Source organism: Carya illinoinensis, chromosome 2 (assembly GCF_018687715.1).
Source record: "Carya illinoinensis cultivar Pawnee chromosome 2, C.illinoinensisPawnee_v1, whole genome shotgun sequence".
Lineage (NCBI taxonomy): Eukaryota > Viridiplantae > Streptophyta > Magnoliopsida > Fagales > Juglandaceae > Carya > Carya illinoinensis.
Window position 1 is genome coordinate 22422001 of NC_056753.1, and position 23093 is coordinate 22445093.

The window sequence follows — 23093 nt, forward strand, 5'->3', positions numbered from 1 at the left end:
GAATTTGATTGATTACCAACACATGGACGTCAGAATCTTAATTATATATGTCTAACTACATATTTCATTAATAGAAATTAGAAATTGCAAAAAAAAAAAAAATCATTAATTTTTATTTAGTCCCTAATCATCGGGGGATACTATTAGGAAATATTTTAAATTGTGTCTTCTTGATTGGGGCATTGATAAGATATTTACTGTTACCGTTGATAATGTTAGCTCAAATGATATTGCAATTTCATATTTGAGACATTTTTTTATGGGGAATGTGTTAGAGAGAAAATATATGCGCATGAGATGTTATACTCATATTTTGAACCTTGTTGTGAATGAGGGTCTGAAGGAGTATAATGCACCATCACAATGGTTAGGAATGCAGTTAGATATGTGTGCTCCTCCCCTATAAGATTAGACAAGTTTAAGAGATGTACAGAGAAAGAGAAATGATTGTAAGAAAATGTTGTTTCTTAATGTACAAACTCGATCGAACTTAACTTACATGATGTTGGAGGTGGCTGGGAGGTTTAAGAATGCTTTCATGCGGATGGAGAGTGAGGACTACAATTTTTTCTCCTACTTTAATGATGGACACATGGGGCCTCATAGAGCTGATGAGTGGAGACCGTGCGGGTTTTTATAAAGTTTTTGAAAATGTTTTATGATTACACTAGGAGATTTTCTGGGTCTTTATATGTCATGGCCAACACCAGTTTTTTTAGAGATTTGTATGCTTGAAAAAGAGTTAGTTAGATTGAGTGAGAGTGATAATAGTTGTTTGATAAATATAGTCATAAGCATGAGAATGAAATATGATAAGTATTGGAGTTCATTAGATAGGATGAACTTGTTGATGTTAATTGTAGTTGTACTTGATTCACTTAGTAAGTTAGGGCTTCTTACTTTTAACCTGAAGAAAATTTATGATGAGACTTGTGCTGAAGAGTTGGTGTTGAGTGTGAGAAAGTTATTTGTAGACTTGTATGCAGAGTATAATGCTACAGTTGATTCTACCTTGACTGGCCGAGAACATGAGCCCCCTCTGACATCTACAACCACAAAAAATGGTTAAGACAATCACGAGTCACAATTGTTTTATGAGTGGTATCAAGCATCTTCCACCATTGGATCTACAGTTGTCAAAATAGTGGTGGACTGGTATTTATTAGATGATTTTGAGGCACTCAGTCCATCTTTTGACTTGTTAATTTGGTGGAAAATTAATGAGCCTAACTATCATATATTTACGAGGATTGCATGAGACTTGTTGGCCATGCCTATTTTCACTGTTACATTAGAGTCAGCATTTAGTATGGGACGTCGTGTACTTGATCATTTTCAAAGTTCCTTAGCTCCAAGAACCATTGAGATACTTATTTGTGCTCATAATTGGTTGCAACATCCGTCAACACCAATTGATATCCAAGAGTCCATGGATAATGTGGAGAGTTTTGTGGTAGAATCTGGTAATATTTTCCTCATTCAATATTCATTTGTTTTATAAATTAATTTTAGAATTTTCTATAATTCAAATTTAATCATATTCGATGTTTTAATCTTATTAATGTTTCTATATAGAATTGGGAATAAAATCAGAAGTCGCAACTATCGAAGATTGAACACCATGAAAGATCATGAATTATTACAATTTATTTATCTTATGTTTTTTAGTTGCATTGGTGCTTTGAACAATTTGTTTTTATTTGCAATGTGTATTAAATATCTACTAGATTTTTTATTTTACTATTGTTAAATAATTTTTTTACCTATGGCTAACATTATTAAAATTAAAATGAAATTGAATATTTAATAAAATAAGTTTTAAAAATTCAGTAAATTAGAATTTGAAATCAATTAAAAAAATCCTAAAAATATCTTGAATTGAGCAAAAAAAAGAAAAAAAAGAAAGGCCCAAAAAGATGTTGAATTGGGCAAAAATAGAGGCCCAAACAGACCAACCGGCCAAGAATTGGTTGGAACCGGTTTCACCTCTCTATGTCAGCCTGTTTCAGCCTATTTTCCCACTCAAAAAACACCGGTCGGTTTCAAATTTGGGCCAAAACTGAACCAACCAGTTCAATTTTCACCCCTAGAGTTGATGATTTTGTCAATGCATAGGACACCCTACAAGCCCTCATTGAGCCAAGAAGAGGAGAGTTGAAGTTGGATGGCAAGAATAGAATTGGAGATAGGAAGATTAGCTCAAGCAAAAAAGAGAGAGGGTGCGACAAATAGGCTCCTCCACATGACTAGTGTGCCTGGCTCATCCATAACAACTTGAATGTACAAGAGAAAGAGGGTTCCTAAAAAAGGGAACCAATCCAAACAAGAACAAGACAACGCTTTTGCAAATACCATCAGATGGACGCCTACTAAATAGAAGATTGCATCACAACGGAAAGGAGGGTGGCCGGTTGGCAGGCAAAAGAGCCAAACGTGAAAAGTCAAGGCAACAGCTAGAGCGAGGGTGCAATCCAGAAAGGCAACGACTAGCAAGAGAAGATGGGTGCGAACCCCCTCACTAGAATAACAGTCGTGATGACGCACCTCTAGAAGAGATCTGCACCATAGCTGGTGGGTTAGCTGGAGGAGGCGTTTCTGCCTCTAGTAAAAGGGCACACACTCGGAAGGATAGATACAAGGAAATCTATGTGACGAACAAGCCACCCAAGCATCCGCAACTCAATCATACAATTACAATCTCCTTCAGGGAAGAAGATTGTGAGGGAGTCCTATATCCGCACAACGGCGCATTGGTGGTGACTCTCTTGGTTGCCAATTACACTATCAGGCAAATTTTGGTCAACAACAGAAGCACCACAGACATCTTATTTTGGGAGGCTTTTCAGGATGGGCATAAAATGTCGGCAAGTTGTGGCCTTCAACACCCCTCTGAAGGAATGCTCCGGTGATACGATTAAGCCAGTAGGCGCCGTAACCCTGCCTGTCACAGTGGGAAAAGGGGTATGCACAGTCACCACGATGATTGACTTTTTGGTAGTTAAGGCCCCATCATTTTACAATGCTATATTAGGGCGGCCAACCCTAAATAGCCTTAAGGCTATTACGTTGACCCACCACCTCAAAATGAAGTTCTTGACAGAGGCGGGAGTAGGGGAGCTACGAGGGGAACAGGCCCTAGCCTGAGAATATTATGTGTAGGAGTTAAAATCAGGAGGAGTCGAGGTTCATACTGCCAAGGACTATGCTCAAAATAAACCGCTACCCCTAACCCTAATTCTTCTTAACTGGGCGTAAAGGCACAAGATGAACAAAACTTATAGCAGGCATAAGTAAACTTTTGGAATTAGTAATATTGTACCCAAGTCACCAGGCACAACGACCCAAGTGTGGACACTACTCCCCCAACATCCAAAAGGCCTTGAAGAAATTACTAATCGAGCACATGAATGTGTTTGCATGGAGTCATGAAGATATGCCTAGGATCAATAATGCAATCATGAGCATAGATTGTGTGTTGACCCCTCATGCAGGAAAGTCCTTAGCTAGAAAATTCATAAGGGTGGGATACTACTGGCCCAATGCACTCAAGGATGCCAAGGAGTTCATGAAAAAAATGCGCTAAGTGCCAGGTGTTTGCTCTTGTGCCACATTGCCCTCCATAAGAGCTAATCTTCATTATGCCTCGTGTCTGTTCGCCCAATGGGGAATCGACCTAGTAGGGAATTTCCCACTAGGGAGGTGAGAAGTGAAGCTCATAATCATCTTCGTGGATTATTTTACAAAACGGGCAGAGGCGGAGCCTCGGGTGACCAGTAGGAACTCTGTGTGAATTGGCTCTGACAGGGAATTCACCCTTTTGGGCCTTACGGTCAAGGAACTACCAACTGTCATAAAAAATAAAAAGGAATTTCTTTTGCCATTTTTTGGCATTGGATTGGTGAGATTCTAATCACACAAGGCGTCCAGAGTGTGTACGAAAGCTACAAATGTTGCCTGTGGAGCCCCTAATCAAATAAACTGCAAGAAACTCCTGGGTAGTCAAGTTTGGGTACTCTTCCCTTGCAAGCGCTAAAACCATTCACCATACAATACATGTACACAAGAGAACCCTCCAAACATGAGAGTGGAGTTGAGCAGGCGCCAACTTCAAAAAATCAAGAAAGTTGCACACCGGGCAATAGAAAGGAAGTCTTAAGCCATGCACAAAAGCACATGCTGGCAATGCTACTTTCTCAACTAAGCCTTTGTCATCAATGGCAGCCCGGCGAGGGACTTCAAGAATCATAGATTCAGGAATCCCATAAGAAGCCCTTAACTTAGTGAGATCCTTATTGGTGAGAACCAAGTGCTAATCAATGCCCTTAATATAAGGAACATCTCTCTGAATGGATGATTCGGGAGCCAACGAGGGAGTGCAATGGGTAGGAAGCTGAGAAGAACGTTGTTAGGCCATCAAGAATCAAGGGGAGCTAGGGTTTCTTAGCAAGACGAAAGAAAAGGGAATAAGAGGGAAAATAGAAAAAGACGCAAATTGTTTAAATAAAGAAGAGTGAAAAAGAGTAAAAAGGTGAGTATGAAGGGGTAGCAGAGCAATGATTATGTAATGGAGTAAAGAAATCAATGGGGGTTGACAACGACATCATTACACAATCTGATGCTGCAATAGTAAAGGGGGGATTTGCTGAACTTGGGAGACGCGTGTCGCGGAGATGCATGACTTTTGAAATCTCTAAGGCCCCCAGAAAATTAATTGACAAGCGGGGTAGCGCTGTCAATCATTTAATTCACTTTGGACTCATACAAAGAGAATTAGCAGGGTAATTGGAGAGACCTTTATATCCCTTCATAAGGAAAGGGCCAAGTAAGTCTAGAGGCCCAGCCCAATGGGTAGCAGGAATGAGGTCGTTGAGTAGGTTTTAGAAGCCAACACAACTTTATTTGGTAATTGCCAAGTATAAAAAGACATATAAGCAATCCAGGAAGTTGGGATAAGCCCTACATCTTTGGGATGAGTATCATGTCAAATGAATAAGGTGATAAGGGCAACGAGAAGATCAGACCCAATGGGATAATCATCAATGGTATTTACCAATAATCTACTACACCTAGATATAAAATAAGAAGGTGAAGAGTGTAGGTTACTACATATTGAACTTGAATCTTAATGGTAACTCAATCTACATATCACTAACTTAGACATTAGACGTGCCTTAGACACAATGGGCCACCATCTTTGTTTGTTGCAGGTAGAGGGTTTTAGTGGATCGTGGAACATGTCCGTAACAATTATATCAATTGCCTATTGATTCTTTTGTCTAAAAAAACGTATACGGAAGAAAGGAAAGCCATTGGGGCTTTATCTTGATTCTAGTATCTATTTCTCTTGAACATTTACGGGATTGAAATGGCTTCAATGTTTAGGTTTCTAAAACAGTACGAGGTGTTATCAATGGCAGACCCACGTATTTATCAATATTATTCTATATAATTATAAAAAATGTCCCCTTCAAAAAATTTACAATTCTCATATGCTCTTTAAAATTTTCTAGAATTTTAATATTCCTAGAAATATCTCTCTTCATTTTTTTCTTATAGTTCTAAAATTTTGTATAATTTCTATATATTATATATTTTCAAGGATGTGGCCTCATCAAATTAAATTAAAAGTAAGTTTAGGAGAAATAATAAACTTATTAACATGGATCTCAAAGTCTTTTGTTATACAATAATATATAAGCTTCTTAAATATATGGAATCCAAATTGATATTAATACAAGAAAAATCATTTAAGGTTAATAATCTATATGAAAAATAGTTGAGAGGTTTTATCCTTTAAACTTCAAAACCTCTCAACTTCATTAAGCAAGACAAAATTTATTTAAGGTCTCAATTATAACATTATATGTATAATGTAATACGAAAATATCTAAATTTCATATAAAACTTAAGAAACTAGCTGACATATTAGAATAAAATATCTTTTATTCTAAAAAATCTTTTATTCTAAAAAACTAGATGACTTTTTAAAATTAATAGCTTTTACGAAGAAATTAAATTCTAAATATTTCATTATATAAATTGTTAGGGGGTTTTTCCCCTGGGCCCAAAAGGCCCAATGGCCGAGGCCTGTTCCAACTGAGCCACTTGTTAACCCGTATAAACCGGATTCAAGGCCTTGGAGCGGAGGATAGTCTACTACCCAGAAAATCTACCCCATATCATCTCGACATGACTGAAACCTAAGACAAAGCACATGGTCACGCCTCATTAAATGCACTCACTAGAGAATCACGCCACATTAAATACATTCCTCAGAGGTCCACACTATATTAAATAAATATGGCGAAAGGGACTTCGGGAGGACACCCCTTCCTCCAGCTGCAAAGCATGGTTGCCTGACCCTCGAAGTTAGGTATAAAAGGGAACCCTAAGGTATCAAAAGGAAGTTATACTTCACATACTTCTTACTCTTTGAATTATCTCTACTCTAACTACTCTCCCACACATTTATTACGAGCATTACTAAATTTGGCATTGTAGGTTACCCCAGCCACCCAAGGGCCACCACCCCTTCTCGGTGGTTTCTCTGTATTTACAAGCCTAAGAACAAAGACCCGGATTGCTGAAAACTTGGCCCAAAGGCATATGAAACATGACGTAAACAATGGTGCTGTCTGCGGAATCCTAGAAAACTTTGTGTGTCCTTCGTATGCCTATGAGAACTCGTTCTCAGACAGTTCGAGACAAGGAGGAAGCAACATCAACAAACATGGAAGCCAAACTAGCAATGATGGAGCAACTGATAGAGAGAGGTTGACCACTGAGGTGGGTGTGCTCAGCGAGGAAAAGAAGACTCTCAAGGATAACACCCAAGAATCATTGCATGATGAAGGACACATCAACAGTGAGCATCATGGGTCTAGAAACACTGGGGGAGGTGACGACGAAGAGAAAGAAAGGAAGAACATGCAGAACAAACTACACAATCTTAAGGGAAAGTATAAGGAGATGGCTAGGAAAATGGCAACTCGCCATCGGTAGACCAGCTACTCATCAGCTCAGGCCTGCCATACAGCGTAGAAGTAATGGTGGTACCTCTACAGCCAAAATCTTGGGTCCCTACTATGGAGATGTATGAAGGGACTGGGACCCGATTGAGCATTTTGAGACCTTCAAGGCGCACATGACCTTGCATGGTTTCCCTATGGAGGTGGCTTGTAAAGCCTTCTTGTTAACCTTGAAGGGACCAGCGAGGGTGTGGTTTGATTCCTTGGCACCTGACTCTATTGAAAGTTTTGGGGAGCTAGCCTGCCTATTCCTCACAAAGTTCATGGCAAGCAGAAGGAGAAGGAGCCCCACAACATTCTTTCTCACCATCAAGCAGGGGGAGGATAAAAGCTTGAAAGCGTACCTAACCATATTCAATCAGGAGTGCATGACGGCAGAGGACTAGGATGAAAAGATCACCTTGGTGGCGCTCTGAGAGGGAGTGTGGCCCTGGTCTGCATTCATGATAAAGCTAGCCAAGAGAACTCCTGTCACCTTGTGCGAGTTCATAGACCAAGCTTATAACTTTATCAATACCAAGGACATGCTCCGTACGCTGACTGAGCCAAGGAAGAATGAGTTAGAGTGGGTAGACAAGAAGGGGAAAGCCCTAACTAGGGGCCTCGCTTGCGAGAAGGCTGAAAGGAGGCTACACGATGGATGGAAGGAGGAACCCTCCTCGAAGAGTGCCAAGTACCGGCTAGACCACTTAGCGTTTGCCATCGAAAGGGACAAGCGCCAATTTGCCCGGGAGGATGACTAGCCAGTGCACCACTACTGCACCTACTATTAATCGACTACCCACGATATGGATGAGTGTCGTTCCCCATAGGGAAGAGGGGACTTGGTAGATCGATTAGCGCTAAAATATCCCCATGTTCAACGGGAAGAACAGGTGTGGGGGAGGCGGTGATGAAGTGATGAAACTACATAATTAAGTTACTTAAGTGAATGAATTATTTAACCAAAAATGATTTAAGTACTCAATTATGTAGTAAATTATGATACTTGAGTAAATTGATAAATTCTAATATTTTTTGTGCTTAAAAAGTTTGAAATGTAGCTGGCACACTCATATTGTTAGGACACACTAAAGTTGATTTTTCCAATTTACCCTTGTATGCTGAAATAGTAACTCTAATAATGTAGGGTAATTTTGAAATTAAGCAATCAAAGCTGGCCGACAACACACTTGGAAAAGCAGCAGCTGGAATCGGGAGGCACTTTTATGATGCAGCAGAGGACAGCCAATCACACAGGAGCACGCAGGAAGAATTTCACACCGAAGGGACCTGCAGAGAAAAGAGTAAGACACAAAAGAGAAGGGGAGTGCAGAGTTTTATTTTTTGGACTTCTCGTTCAGACCCTAGGCGGCTTGTTTTGTCTTATTTTACTTTACTTTACATTTATTTTTTTGGCTTTCCGTTGAAGACCTTCAACCGGAGTAGCTTAGTTGTTAGTTGAATTTTTTTACTTTACTTTTTCGTTTAGACGCTAGGCAGTTTGAGAGTTTTATTTCTCTCTTTTCTTTTCAGTTTTCAGCACTAGGGTAGCAGTAGCTTTGAGTTTCATTTTTCTTTCTTTTCGTTTTACTGAAGGCGGCCTGTTTTGGTTTTATATTTCATTCTTGCTTTACGTTTAGCTCGGTGCAGCAGAGAGTTTTTAGTTTATTTCTTTTTTTTTTTTGTTCAGACAGTAGGTTGGACGGCTATTGTTTTTATTTTTCTTAGTTTTAGTTTATTTGGATCGGTCGGTTCTCATTTCTATTTTATTTTCCTTTCTTTGGTTTTCTTAGCTTTATTTCTTAGTTGTTCATTCAGCTTGTTTTATTTATTCTTCTGTATTTATTTTCATACAGTAACTTGAAATGTTAGGATTTATCATTTTAGAGCATTTTACTAATTTAAAGATGATAGGCTAGATTTTGGATGTGGGATTCAATGAGTAACCTATGATTGATTTGGGGTGGATTTTCTTCAATGTTATGTGATTTCAATGATTAACTTGGTGGATGATATTTCAGTTTACATTTAGAAAGAATCGAAGTTCTTTGTTCTTGGTTTAAATTAGTTGTAGACGTAAAGGCACAATTAATACTTGAACAAGTAACAAGACTTTGATGGCTTTCTTTTACTATTTTACAATTGTTATATAATCTGTCAAGTAGTTTTATTAGGCCAAGAATTGTGGTTCATTGCTATATTATCCGACCATGACTTCTAGGAATAGGATCATGGTTGAGAGAATGTGAAAAGAGAAGTAAATCCATCTCCAAATCAGTGGGTGAAAATTGCATCCCAAGTGTTTGTTTTATTATTTCTTACAAGTTTAATTCATTTGCTACACACTTTCTCTAAGTTTCTTAGTTTTGGTAATTTTAGGAACATAGATTCATATTTATTTTCATCTTTCATAATCGATACATCTTTTACACAAAGAAAATTTCACAAACACTTTGATAACCCTTTGTCCCTGTGGAATACGATCCTGGACTTATCATTGTATTACTTTGACAGCTTCTACGCTTGGAAGAAAAAATTTTAAGATGATAAAGCGGTCACGAGAAAGAAGCCGTGAAAGGGGCTATAGGCAAAGAAAAGCGGAAAGCTCGCGGAGAAGAGAAATTGAGTGAGGACCCCCATGTGGTCCCTCTCAATTGTCGCATCGAGAAGTACCCCCAATGGGGGAAATTAGAACCGTAGCAAGGGGATTTTTCAGCAAAGAAGTGACCTCCAAAAGGAAGGTGCATGCTAGAGATGACCAATACCAAGAGTTGTAGTCAGTAGCATATCGCCCAACAAAATACAGGAGGAGCGAACCTGCACCTGTGATCTCCTTTGGAGAAGATGATGAGGAGGGAATCCTTTACCCAAGCGATGATGCTCTGGTGATGACCTTGCTAATCCCAACTCCACCACAAGGAGGATCCTCATCGATAACAACAGCTCAACTGACATCCTATTCTGGAAAGTGTTAAATCGCAGGGAATAAATGCTAACCGACTCCAACTAGCACTGATGCTACTCAAAGGCATCTCTAGAGAGATGGTCTAGCCTACCGGGATTATCACCCTGTCTATCTTGGCAGGCAGCGCTCCTTGCATGGCCCACGTCATGGTTCACTTCCTGGTTGTGAAGGCCCCCTCCTCTTATAACTTTATCATCAGCCAACCAACCCTCAACAAGTTTAAGGCAATCACCACCATCTACCACCTAAAGATGAAGTTCTTGACTGCTCAAGGGGTAGGAGAAATCCATGCAGAATAGGTCCTGGTGTGAGAGTGCTACATGCATAAGTTAAAGCCGAAGGCCAGCGGGGTGCCCAAGATGCACCACCCCTTAAGATCAACAAGCAATGCAAATATGCGCCTCACATGAAGCTGCTAATAGCTTTTGTAGGAAACTCGGCCTACCATGGCCAAAGGAGGAGAGGAAGGCGCATATAGGAAAAAAAAAAGGAGCAAACCGGTCCCCTTTACAAATGTGTAAGTTTCATTTTCTATTGTATGGACTCTATTAATGAAAGATGTTAGTTTTTTCATAAATCCAACAAATGCCTAAGATCAATGTCTCCACCATCGTTAATCCTCACCAACGAATGTCTCCACCAACTTATTACCTCCATGCGGGGTACCAAAGGGATGGGTGTAATGCTTGAATCTATTTTATCCCTCCCACAGCAGAGTGCGGGCTAGACCTCAGCTGCCCGACATTTACCTTCCTCGTGAGTGACAACTGACGGGAGTGGGTATAATCACAAACTGCCCAAATAGACTACCTCCTCATGAGGGTCAATAGGCCTGTCCAGCCCCTCCAACGACCTAATCTCCCCCACGGAGGAGATCGGGCCCGACCTCTTAACCGCCCGAACAAATTACCTTGTTTTGCCACGATAAAGAGTGGGTACAGTACCAGTCTGACCTTACTTACCTTCCCATGACGTCAATGGATAGGAGTGGGTATAGTCGCATACTGTCTGAAAAAACTACCTCCATGTAAGGGTCAACAAGTGGGTCTAATACCCCATGAAGGAGAGCGGGCTCAGTCTCTAGACCACTTGAATGAATTATCCTGTCCTGTCACTACCAAAGTGCATACCGGTTGCTTAGCTATTTGACATTACTTTCCCCACAGGGTACCAAAGGGATGCGTATAATGCCTAAGGCTGCTTTGTCCCACGAAAAAGTATAGGCCAGTCCTCAGTTGCCTGAAAACTTATCTTTCTAGTGGGCAACGCCAAGTTGGGAGCGGTTACAGTCACAAACTGTCCGATCCTTACCTCTCTGTGGGGCACCAAAGGGCAAAATGAGCCAAAGGCTATCTTGACCATCCCATAGGAGAGAGCAGGTTAGCCCTTAAGCTGCCCCAATACTTACCTCGACCTTTACCACGATGGAGAGTAGGCATAGCACCAGCCTGACCCTTACCTATCTTCCTCGTGGTGCCAATGGGATTGAGGGGGTCCAGTCACATACTACCCGAATAGACTACCTTTACGTGAGGGATAATAGGTAGACTTAGACCTATTTCGGTCTGACCTCCCCACGAAGGAGAGCGGGTCCAGCCCTTGACTGCTTGAACAACTTACCCCGTCCTGCCATGGGGAGGAGTAATCTAGTTCTAAGACTGTCAACTAATTACCTCTCCCAGGAGGCCAAAATTGAGGGCGTGGTTTAAGGCACCCCATCTCCTCCCTTGGGTGAGTGCAGGTTAGTCCCAAGACTACCAGACGAAACTTCATAAAGGTTGTCTCCTCTGACAAATAACGTCTCAAAGCTTCACCACGCATTTGCCAAATAGCTCACGTTAGCTAATGTCAATGAGTATTTATACTATGGTTTAATTTCTGCAGCATACTCGAATCTCCATCAAAGTATTTGTGCGTGCCCAGCCTTATATGTTGCTCAGCCCCCTCTTGCCTAGCGCGAGGGCTAACGAGGCGAGTTCACGCCTAATTGCTACTCGACCTCCGCACGAGTATTTGGACAAGCCCGACCTTACATGCCGCTCAGCACTCTCTCGCTAAGTGTGAGGATCAACTAGGCAAGCTTGGCCTTACATGCTGCTCTACCTCCGTATGAGTATTTGGGTGAGCCCGGCCTTACATGCCACTTGGCCCCCTCTCGCCAAGCATGAGGATCAATGAGGCGAGCTCAGTCTTAAATGCTGCTCTACCTTCGTAAGACTCGTAGGGGTGTAAAAAAATCGATAAATTGGACTGGACCGGACCAGACCGAGCCGAACTCATAAGTTTGGTTTGATCCGGTACCAATTTTTTCTTTTAACAAAAACTGGTCAAAATCAATCCGTTTTGATTTTTCTTTTTCTAAAACCGAACTGGATTGGTTCATGTTGAACCCAAGGTTTCAATATTCATGTAATTATATATCTACATATGGATTTTGATGATAACAAATAAATTCAAATAATAAAGGAGTTCTAAACTCAAGTTGCCTATATAATGGAGTCAAGCACATCAAGGAACCAAGCATGAGCAAAAAGGAAATAAATTCACATTAAAGCTCATAGAGTAATGTTGTAAATCTCTTAAAAATTCAAAATTAAGATTAAGTCTCAAAATTAATATTTTATCATAAAACATTAAAATACATTTTTCATATGTGTATGAATATTTTGAAAATTTAAAAAGATGATTGATTGTCATCTTTCACATATGCATGACATGATTAAAATTTTGAATTTTGAAAATATTAAAGATGATTGATTGTCATCTTTCACATGTGCATGCTTTATTTGAATATTTTCAAAAGTGATTGATGCTCTTTTTGACTTATGTAAAAAGTAGATGATTTTGTTTGAAAATTTTAAAAATATTAAAGATGATTGATTGTCATCTTTCACATGTGCATGCTTTATTTGAATATTTTCAAAAGTGATTGATGCTCTTTTTGATTTATGCAATAGGTAGATGATTTTGTTTGAAAAATTTGAAAAGTAAAGTGTACTCCTTTTGTCATATGCAAAAAGTAAAAAGATTAGGTTTGAAATTTTTAAAAAATGAATGATGTTATCTTTGACAAATGAAAAAAAAGAAACTTTTATTTGAATTTTTTGAAAAGTGAATGATGTTGTTTTTGATATGTGAATATTTTTAAATTTGAATATGAAGTCTCATATGCGTATAAATAGATCATTTGAGAGTTTTAAATTCATAACATCAAGAGCATGCAACATTCATTCAAAACTTTCACTCTTTTTTCTAAGCATTGAGCCTTAACCCTTGTTCATTTTGAGAGAGATATATTTTGCGTTGTATTGTTCTTATTTCACTCAATGAGAAGTGTTCTCTAATAACCTACCCACTATCAGCTCTCATATAAGTAAAATGATGTGTATAACCCTTATGCGTGTAGAAAGTGTTCTACACAGGGAATAGTTGAATCACCATGTGTAAAGTGATTGCAAGTGTAGAAGGTGTTTTACAGGGATCCTTTGTAGCGGTGTTGTTAAAAGGTATAATATGTTTCTATCTCCACTTGAAGGAGGTTAAATAGTGAATTTGGAGATCTTCAAGTGATAGCTTGAGGCGAGGACGTAGGCAGTGGTGCCAAACCTCGTTAACATACTGAGTTTACTTCTCTCTTACCCTTACTCTTTATATTTATTGTTATTTTATATTTTATTTATATTTTATATTGTGTATTTGATTTATAATTGTTAATTTTTAAATACAACCTAATTCACCCCCTCTTATATTAGTCATCTGGGCAACAGTTCATATATATATAAATATATATTTTTTTAATTTTTTATATTGTATATAATTTTTATATATAATATATAATTATATATAAAATAGTTTTGTATTATAGAATAAATTACTAATTAATAAAATTTTAAATTTTAAAATTTTATATCACTATATTTTATTATACTAATAGTTATACTAATATTATATATTGCATGTTAATAGTTATACTAATACTATATCACTATATATTATAATATACTATCATATACAATTATAATTTATATTAAAATATACTATAATATACTATATTATATATATTATATAATATCTAATATAGTATATTAAAACCAGAAAATTGGATCAAACCAGATCGAAAAAATTGGATGAACCGGTTTTGGGGGGTAATTGGTGGGGAATCGGTTCTTGAAAATGCAAAATTGGTTCATACAGGTTCGGTCCTAAGTTTTATCCAAAACCGGATCAAACCGGACTGGTCATACCCCTACACAAGAGTATTTGGGTGAGTCCGACCTTATATGCCACTCAGCCCCCTCTCACCAAGCTCGTGGATCAATGAGGCAAGCCCGGCCTTACATGCCACTTGGCCCCCTCTCGCTTGCACGAAGGTCAATGAGGTGAGTTCATGCCTAAGTGCTACTCGACCTCGGCACAAGTCTTTGGACGAACTTGACGTACATGACGCTCGTCCCCCTCTCGCCAAGTGCAAGGGTCATTGAGGCGAGTTCATGCCTAAATGCTTCTTAACCTCTGCACAAGTATTTGGGTGAGCGCTACTTAGATGAGACTTAGCACCCTCTCACCAATCAGGAGGGTCAACGAGGCAAGTTTATGCCTAAGTGCTACTCGACCTTTGTACGAGTATTTGAGTGAGCCCAGCTTTACATGCCGCCCCCTCTCACCAAGCGCAAGGGTCAACGAGGTGAGTTCATGCCTAAGTGTTGCTCGACCTCTCCACGAGTATTTGGGTGAGCCCAATCTTACATGCCGCTCAGCCCCATCTTGCCAAGCCAAGGATCAATGAGGTGAGCTCGGCCTTACATGCCACTCGATTTTTGTAGAATTATTTGGGCGAGCCCGGCCTTACATGCCTCTCAACCCCCTCTTGCCAAGCACGAGAGTCAATGAGGCGAATTCAGCCCTAAGTGCCACTCGAGCTACACCTAAGGGTCGAAGCCATCATGGCCTTACATGTCCTTTGATTCCCCCCATTTGATAGGCTGAAAGTGAGGTGACTTAAAACATTCTAACCTGTACTCGTGGTGCAGGAAGTCACTCACCCACGAGGGAAAAAGAGAACCAAGCTTCGACATCGGTAGTGCCATCTTTCGCTCAATGCTTGGCCTCCCCTCAAAACAAGCAAAGGATCCGCAAAAGTATAAACAAATGGAAATGAAGGAAGAACATCAAGATAAAAGAATACAAACAAAAAAGAATGCTTATTCACTAATGACCAAAGTGTTTACAAAGAGGAAGATTACAACGTCCCGGCATAGGACCTTACAAGAAGAAAAATTAGACATGTACATTTGAAAAAGGAAACACCTCATCGACAAGATCGGAGTCAGCAGGATCGCCCAAAAGCTCCCACCCTCTCGCACGATCCAAGAAGTGTATAAAAGATAGGGGCTGGAGGGCCCTCGCATCTCATCCACCTTGAGACCCTTCAACTTTGCAACATCCACTAGAAAAACCATCGTTCGAGCAAATCACTTTCTAGTGGAAGTTAAAGACAGAGGATCCACAGGGCACAGTCATCATTGTTGTCAAGGATGTCAAAAATGTGTCGAGCTTGAGTAGGGCTTGCTAGGACCCTAGACCTTGACCAAGGCCCCCTTTTCCTCCTCCTTGCCTGAAGAGGATGTGCCCAAACTTGAACGGTTTTGAGGTGGGAGAAATCCCCTACACCAACCAAGCTTGAGAGAAAGGCCTTGGTCTGACCCGTTCAAACGAACAGATCATGACTTCATGATGGAACATGGACTACACAGTGAGTCTTGAGATAGGAAGGACCATCGAACAACATGGCCATGAAGCCTAGGCTGCACCGCCTATAGAGCACACCTCCAAGTGATAGAGAACAACATGACCTTTGGCAAACCTTCCCCTAGGTGCCACAAGGAGTCACCAGACATCTACCTCAATACAAGCCTAAAGCAAGCCCCCGTCCAGGGAGTCTTAGATAGGGCCAGAGAGCTCATGAAGCCTAGAGTTCTCTAAAGTAGAACCCATGCAAGGAAGACAGAAAGGCCCTAAATGCTTGAAGGGCAAGAGGGGAGATGTGATGATTGCTAATTGAGAAGGGAGGACTTATATACGCAATTCACGACGGTTCATGCCTCGAGATTGTGGAAACTTGTGTATCCCATGGCCCCATCCAATCTTGCAACCAGCGTAATATGAACCTCACGATATGCACTACAAATGCCATCTAGCACCATTAATACGAGAAGAGCATAGCAAGTAAGCATTGATGTCTAACTGCCTCAAGCCCAAGAGGATTCGCTCTTGTCGCATCAACTGCCAAACATGCTCAATCGAAAAGCCCGGGACTACCATGTGGCAAAAGCGCAAAGTCCAAAATGCAAGACTCCTTCCCTTGTCCAAAAGGAGGACATCTTGAATCGAAGTACCCAAAGCGAGTAGAAAGCCCCAACAAGTCAGCCAACAAGAGAGAAAAAAAAAAAAGACAAAAGAAGTACAAGAAAATGGCCAAAAAGCAAAGCAAAACAAGGCAAAGCACGGAGCAATACGGTGAGAAGCGAAAATATATACACAAGTGTAATAGTGCATTGAGCACCAAGGTCCTTACAAGGAAAAGATTGGAACAAAGGAATTTACATCATGCCAAATACAAGGAGGAAATGCAAAATCAATTGAGGGAGGCGTCAGGATCCAACTCGGAGTTAACAAAGCCCATCTTGGGTGCATCTGAATCCACCAAGCACCTAGCAGAGTCAACCTCAGCACCTTCTGGGCCGTCTCCCTCAAGGTCAGTCCTCCCGATGCCCTCAGGAGGTGACCCGTAAGAGCTTTATCCACTGGAGAAAAGGTTTTCGAGATCATTGCTCGACCAATTTCATCATCGTGATTAAGGGCAATGGGATCAGGATTGAGCTTCTTGAGATTGATAGCCTCAAATGCGCCTCCAATGCTTGGGATCTGTCTAGAGGATTTAAGATGACTTGGTCCTGCATCCTCTTAAGGCCTTCAAGGTATCCGTATGCTAAGCCTTGTTGCGGACATAAGGGGCCTTCCCCAACTGATCACTAACGCGGGTGGCAACCTCCTACACCAACGTCAAGTCACTCCGAAGGTCTTTAATGACCATGTCTTGGGTGATGATCCTCCTTTGAGCTACTCCCAACTCCTTCAGTGCTTCCTTCTCCCTCACTCGAGCTGCCGATAGCATGCATTCTCGATCCTTTAAGGCGGTCGATAGGGATGAGCACTCCCCCTCCAACAGCTTGAACCGTTGGGCGTCAGACTCCCTGAGGCCCCTCAGTTTCTCATTCTCCACTTGAACCTGGCTTAGTGACTTCTGAGCTAACACAATCCACCCTTTTGCCATCGCTAGCTCCATCTCTAGGCAATTTCTCTCCTTCCTCTCCCCGTTCGCATAGTGGAGAGACGTAATCACCATGGAGTGAAGCTCCAATTTCTCTTTCTTGATTGCCTTCTGGCCACTCAGAATGAAGTTAGCCAACACATCAACTCCCTACTACCCACCACGACAAGTAGCGAAAAAGTAAGAATAGGAAGACAAAGAGAGACGAACAAGGAAACAAAAAAAAAAAAAAAACAAGTCAAAGTGAAGGAAACCTTGGAGAGAGAGTCTCGCAAAGATCTGGCTACCCACTCCAAAGCCTCTGATCGAGCACTCTCAGCTTTGAGATGAGGGGATGTAGGGACGGCCCCTGCCGAATCTCTCAAGGAAGGTGATCGCAGGTCCACTCCCATGCTCCCAACATCGCCCAAAGCCTCATTATTCAGCCCACCAGTTGAAGGGTTGGGATGAACCCCAGTAGTGGGCAATGAGTCACCCCGAGAAAGCGAGCGATCCTTTCCCTCACCCAAGATGTGCTGGCCAACCTCCTCAGGCCCCCCAACAATGACCATGATCCCCTTGACCGTCGGCAAGGTAGGTATGAGAGACTCGACAACCATTTGAGGAACCTCCACAATAGATCCAATGTGACCTCACTGGAAAATGAGCAGCAGCGATTACGACCATGATACCGCCTATAAAAGCTTCGCCCTGAGTAGACCCTCGAGCAGACGCATTCCCCTAGACAAGGCTAGACTCCTCCGTAGAGTCCCCAGGGGCATCTTAAGACTCAAGATCTTTGGCCGCAAACTGGGTAGTGGACACTGAAGAAGGAGACATCTCTACGTTGGCTTTAGGAGGTAGCTCCACCATGGATGACTGATGAGGGACCTCATTCAGAAGGACCCCCCTATAACTGCATCTAAACCAAGTTGCCCCTCCAAGTTGAATCATGTGGTTCCAAGGGCACGATCGGCGCCCTTGAGTCGATAACTACCACAGGCTCGATGACTAGAGTGACAGACGAAAGGGGAGCTGCAGGCGTGCCGAGGCCAAAGGACTCCCCCTCCCCAGACTTGCGGGTAAGATATATGGATGGCACTTGAGAGGCAGGACTCGGAATAGGCGCTACGACCTCGGCTGCTAGGTGTCGACCACCCCCGTCGATTGGCCCCTAGTTGCCTTTGAACAAGGCTTCTTCCCATTGCCCTCAAGGGGAAGGCTCGGGGAGTGCTTCTTCAGCAAGGTCACTGGTAGGCGAAGGGAAAGGCCATGACTGGCATGAATGGTATGAACAATAGGAGAAAGATATGCCGTGAGGTTATCCTCCTCAAGAAGAAGCTCTGAGTGAACAAGAAGAGGGCATTGTCTCGCCCACTCGTTAACAATGGTGATGCAACATAGCTCTTGGATGCATAGCTTTATCATCGGTGACAACGCCCTACTAGGCCTTGATCGGGAACCCGACACACCCAATTTGCCCAACCAGGAACTCCCATCCTCGGCTAGAAATGAAGAAGAACATACTGATCTAGTCCACTATCTTGTAGTATCGCCTCTCCAATACAACAAGAGCGTTCATGGCCCTAAAATTGCAGATGTCCTCGGGCCCCTCTTTACATTATGGGTCAGGAGGATCCACAATAGGTCATGTTGGCATGCTCTTGGTCAAACTTCAACAGTGCACAATGCCATAAAATGCAGCAACAAATCAAAATTTGCCAAACATTTGGGTGGAGTTGGTTGGGAGCCAGCCCATGATGGTGCAGGACTTCATGGATAGGGCAAGGAAAGGGTAGCCTCAAGCCACATGAGAACAAGTTGGGAAAAAGAGCGACACACGACACCAAACCGTCAACACCAAACAGCCCCCTTGTGGGGCCCAGGAATTTCGAAGAGCACCATGTCAGGTATAGGATAAGTGGAGATCAGCGACTACAAAAAGTCGTGAGAGGCATCTAAGTGCTAGTAGCAGACAACATAACCCGGCTCTAGAACACCGGCCTCAGGCTGGTTTTGCTCGTCAAAATTCATAGGTTCAATAGACCTTATGGCAACCATTTGGAAGCAAGTGCAGTGAGGAAGATGAAAAGAGACACATGGAAGGCAAATAAAGTGAAAGGGGAGCGGTGAGAGCAAGACAGAATTTATATAAAAGGAGCGATGGTTGGCTCTCCAACTTTCGCAAGTGAATGTGGAAGGTGAAACTATTCAAATCCAGCTTACGCATGACATAATGTTAAGAAGAAGAAACCTTCTAACAACCATTATTGTGGAAGGGACAAAATGGTCATCATCAAGTATTGAGATCCAATCTTTGGGAATTGCGTCAAAGAAATTGGAAAGTAGAGTATGGCTTGTTGAATCAAGTGCTAGAAAAGGGCATAAAGACCCGACACGTGGAAAGATCAAAGGGAAATGGCGTCATTTCACCCTAGCCAGCTAGGTATAAAGCTGTAGGTAGTGATGGGAAGAAAGGGAAGAAAGAAAAATTCCCATTGGCCTAACCCAATGAGAATTGACAGAGTAACTGTTAGGGGGTTTTTTACTTGGGCCCAAAAGGCCTAGTGGTTGAACCCAATACCCAAGGGCATGTACTAACCGAGCCACCTGTTAATCCGACTAAAGGGCTCTCAACTCATACAAACTAAATTCGGGGCCTTGGAGTAGAGGACAATCCACTACCCAAGAAGTGCGAGAAATCTACCTTGGCGAAAAGGGAAAAAGAACATGTCATCTTGAAGGGACTGAATTCTAAGATGAAGTAGGGGTTCATACCACATTCAATGCGCTCAATAGAGGATCACACCGTTTTAAATGCATTCTTTAGAGAACCACACCGCATTAAATAGGTAAGGCGGAAGGGACATCAGAAGGACTCATGTCTCTCCAGTCTCAGAGCATGGCTGCCTGACCCTCAAAACCAGGTATAAAAGGGAACATCTAAGTATTGAAAGGGGGTTACGCTTTACGTACTCGGTACTCTTTGAATTATCTTTACTCTGACTACTCTCTTGCACATTTACTACGAGCATTACTGACTTTGGCATCGGAGGATCCCCTGGCCACCGAAGGGCTATCACCCCCTCTTGGTGTTTTCTCTATGTTTGCAAGCCTAAAATCGAAAATCCTGACTACTAAGAGTCTAGCACAAAGGTATACGAAACACAACATTAACACAAATAATAATAGATGAATATTATTCTATGAAACGTTATTGTCAGAAATCTAAAACATATATATTACATTGTGCTTTTGGAATCTTATTTCTACGTGTATGTAGCAAATTATCAAGATCCAATTTTATATATAGTAATGTTTTTATGATTTTTTAATCTCTTTATTTTACATAAATGTGTCATATGGTAGAAAAATGGGCCCCCCTCAAAGAAATTGCTGGTTTTGCCACTGGGTGTTATACATCAACGTAGAAAGTTCCAAGATACCCAATTAAAAGCTTGGAAAGTGAGATGAGATGATAAAAAAATGAATAGTAGTAAGATAGATTGTAAATAGCAGTGAGATAGTTTGAGTCAGTTGATTTGGTTACACAAAACCAAACTATCTCATTTCATCTCATCTCATATAATCACTATAAATTTTTTAAATTTTCACACAAAATATAATAAACAATTCAACTTTTTCAAATCCCAAAACAAAACTAATATTAAAAAAAGTATATTATAATAATATTTTATTCAACTTTCAATAAAATATCTTATCTCATCTCATCTAAACTGTGTAACCAAATGATATGTTTTATAGAAATTTGAGAAAGGAGAGGGAAAATTTTGAATAAAAAATATAGTAAATTTAAAATATTATTTGTATATAGTTTTTTAATATTATTTTTATTTAAAAATTTGAAAAAGTTAAATTATTTTTTATTTTTTGTTTAAAGTTTGGAAAAATTATAATGATTAGTTTAAAAGTTTTTATATTTAAATGATATTTAAAAAAGAGATGTGATAAGATGAGATTAAATAAGATGAAAATTTTGAAATAAATTTTTTTTCCAAACAAGCCGCAGGACAAAGTTATTAGACTAGATTGTAGCAACTCAGAGCCTAGCATTACCTGAGTCCAACCCCAATGACAACCATGCATTGATAGAGGAGACGGAGAAATTTCAACTTTTTTATTCACCTTCAGTATACAACAAACAAAATTATGCTGCAACCCAACAATCTAGCACTTGCCAGGGCTCGGAGGATTGTTCCCTTAGCAAAAATGTAGTCAATTAAGGGACGATTTGGATTGATAAATTTATCTCATCTCATTTTATTTTATTTTATCTCATTATTATAATTTTTTCAAGTTTTTATATAAAATATAATAAATAATTCAATTTTTTTAAAATCTCAATTCATTTTTTTAATTTTAAAGTAATAATATTATTAAAAAATAATATTCTAATAATATTTTATTTAATTTTTAACTTTCATTTAAAATTATTTCATCTCATCTCACTATCTAAATGTTGAACCCAAGATTTCAAGTTTTGTGTAATTATATATTTACACATGGATTTTGATGATAACAAATGAATTCAAAGAATAAAGAAGTCTCAAGCTCAAGTTATCTACACAATGGAGTCAAGCATATCAAGGAAACAAGCATGAGCAAGAAGGGAACAAATTCACATTAAAATTATAGAGTAATGTTGTAAATCTCTTCAAAATTCGAAATTAGGATTAATGCTCAAAATTAATATTTTATCATAAAGCATTAAAATACATTTTCCACATGTGCATGAATATTTTTGAAAATTAAATTTGAAAATTTTGAAAGATGATTGATTGTCATCTTTTGCATGTGCATGCCTTGATTAAAGAGTTGAACTTTGAAAATATTAAAGATGATTGATTGTCATCTTTTGCATGTGCATGCCTTAATTAAAGGGTTGAACTTTGAAAATATTAAAGATGATTGATTATCATCTTTCACATGTGCATGTTTTATTTGAATTTTTTCAAAAGTGATTGATGCTTTTTTAGACTTATACAAAAAGTAAAAGATTAGGTTTGAATTTTTTAAAAATGAAAGTGTGCTCATTTTGTCATATGCCAAAAGTAAAAGATTAGGTTTGATTTTTTTGAAAAAGTGAATGATGTTGTCTTTGACAATTGAAAAAGAAGAACCTTTTATTTGAATTCTTTGAAAAAGTGAATGATGTTGTCTTTGACATGTGAATCTTTTTAAATTTGAATATGAAGTCTCATATGCCTATAAATAGATCATTTGAGAGCTTCACATTTACAACACCAAGAGCATACAACATTCATTCAAAGCTTTCATTCTCTCTTCTCTAAACATTGAGCCTTAATCCTTGTTCATTTTGAGAGATATAGTTTGCGCTGTATTGTTCTTATTTCACTCGTTGAGGAGTGTTTTCTGATAACCTACCCACTATCAGCTTTTGTATCAGAAAAATGGTGTGTATAACCCTTGTGTGTGTAGAAAGTATTCTACACGGGGAATAGTTGAATCACCACGTGTAAGGTGATTGCAAGTGTAGAGGGTGTTCTACACGGATCCTTTGTAGCGGTGTTGTTCAAAGGTGTAATAGGTTTCTATCTCCACCTGAAGGAGGTTGAATAGTGAATTTGGGAATCCTCAAGGGGTAGCTTGAGGCGAGGACGTAGGCAGTGGGGCCGAACCTCGTTAACATACTGAGTTTGCTTCTCTCTTACCCTTACTCTTTATATTTATTGTTATTTCATATTTTGTTTATATTTTATATTATATATTTGATTTATAATTGTTATTTTTTTTAATACAACTCAATTCACCCCCCCTCTTGTGTTAG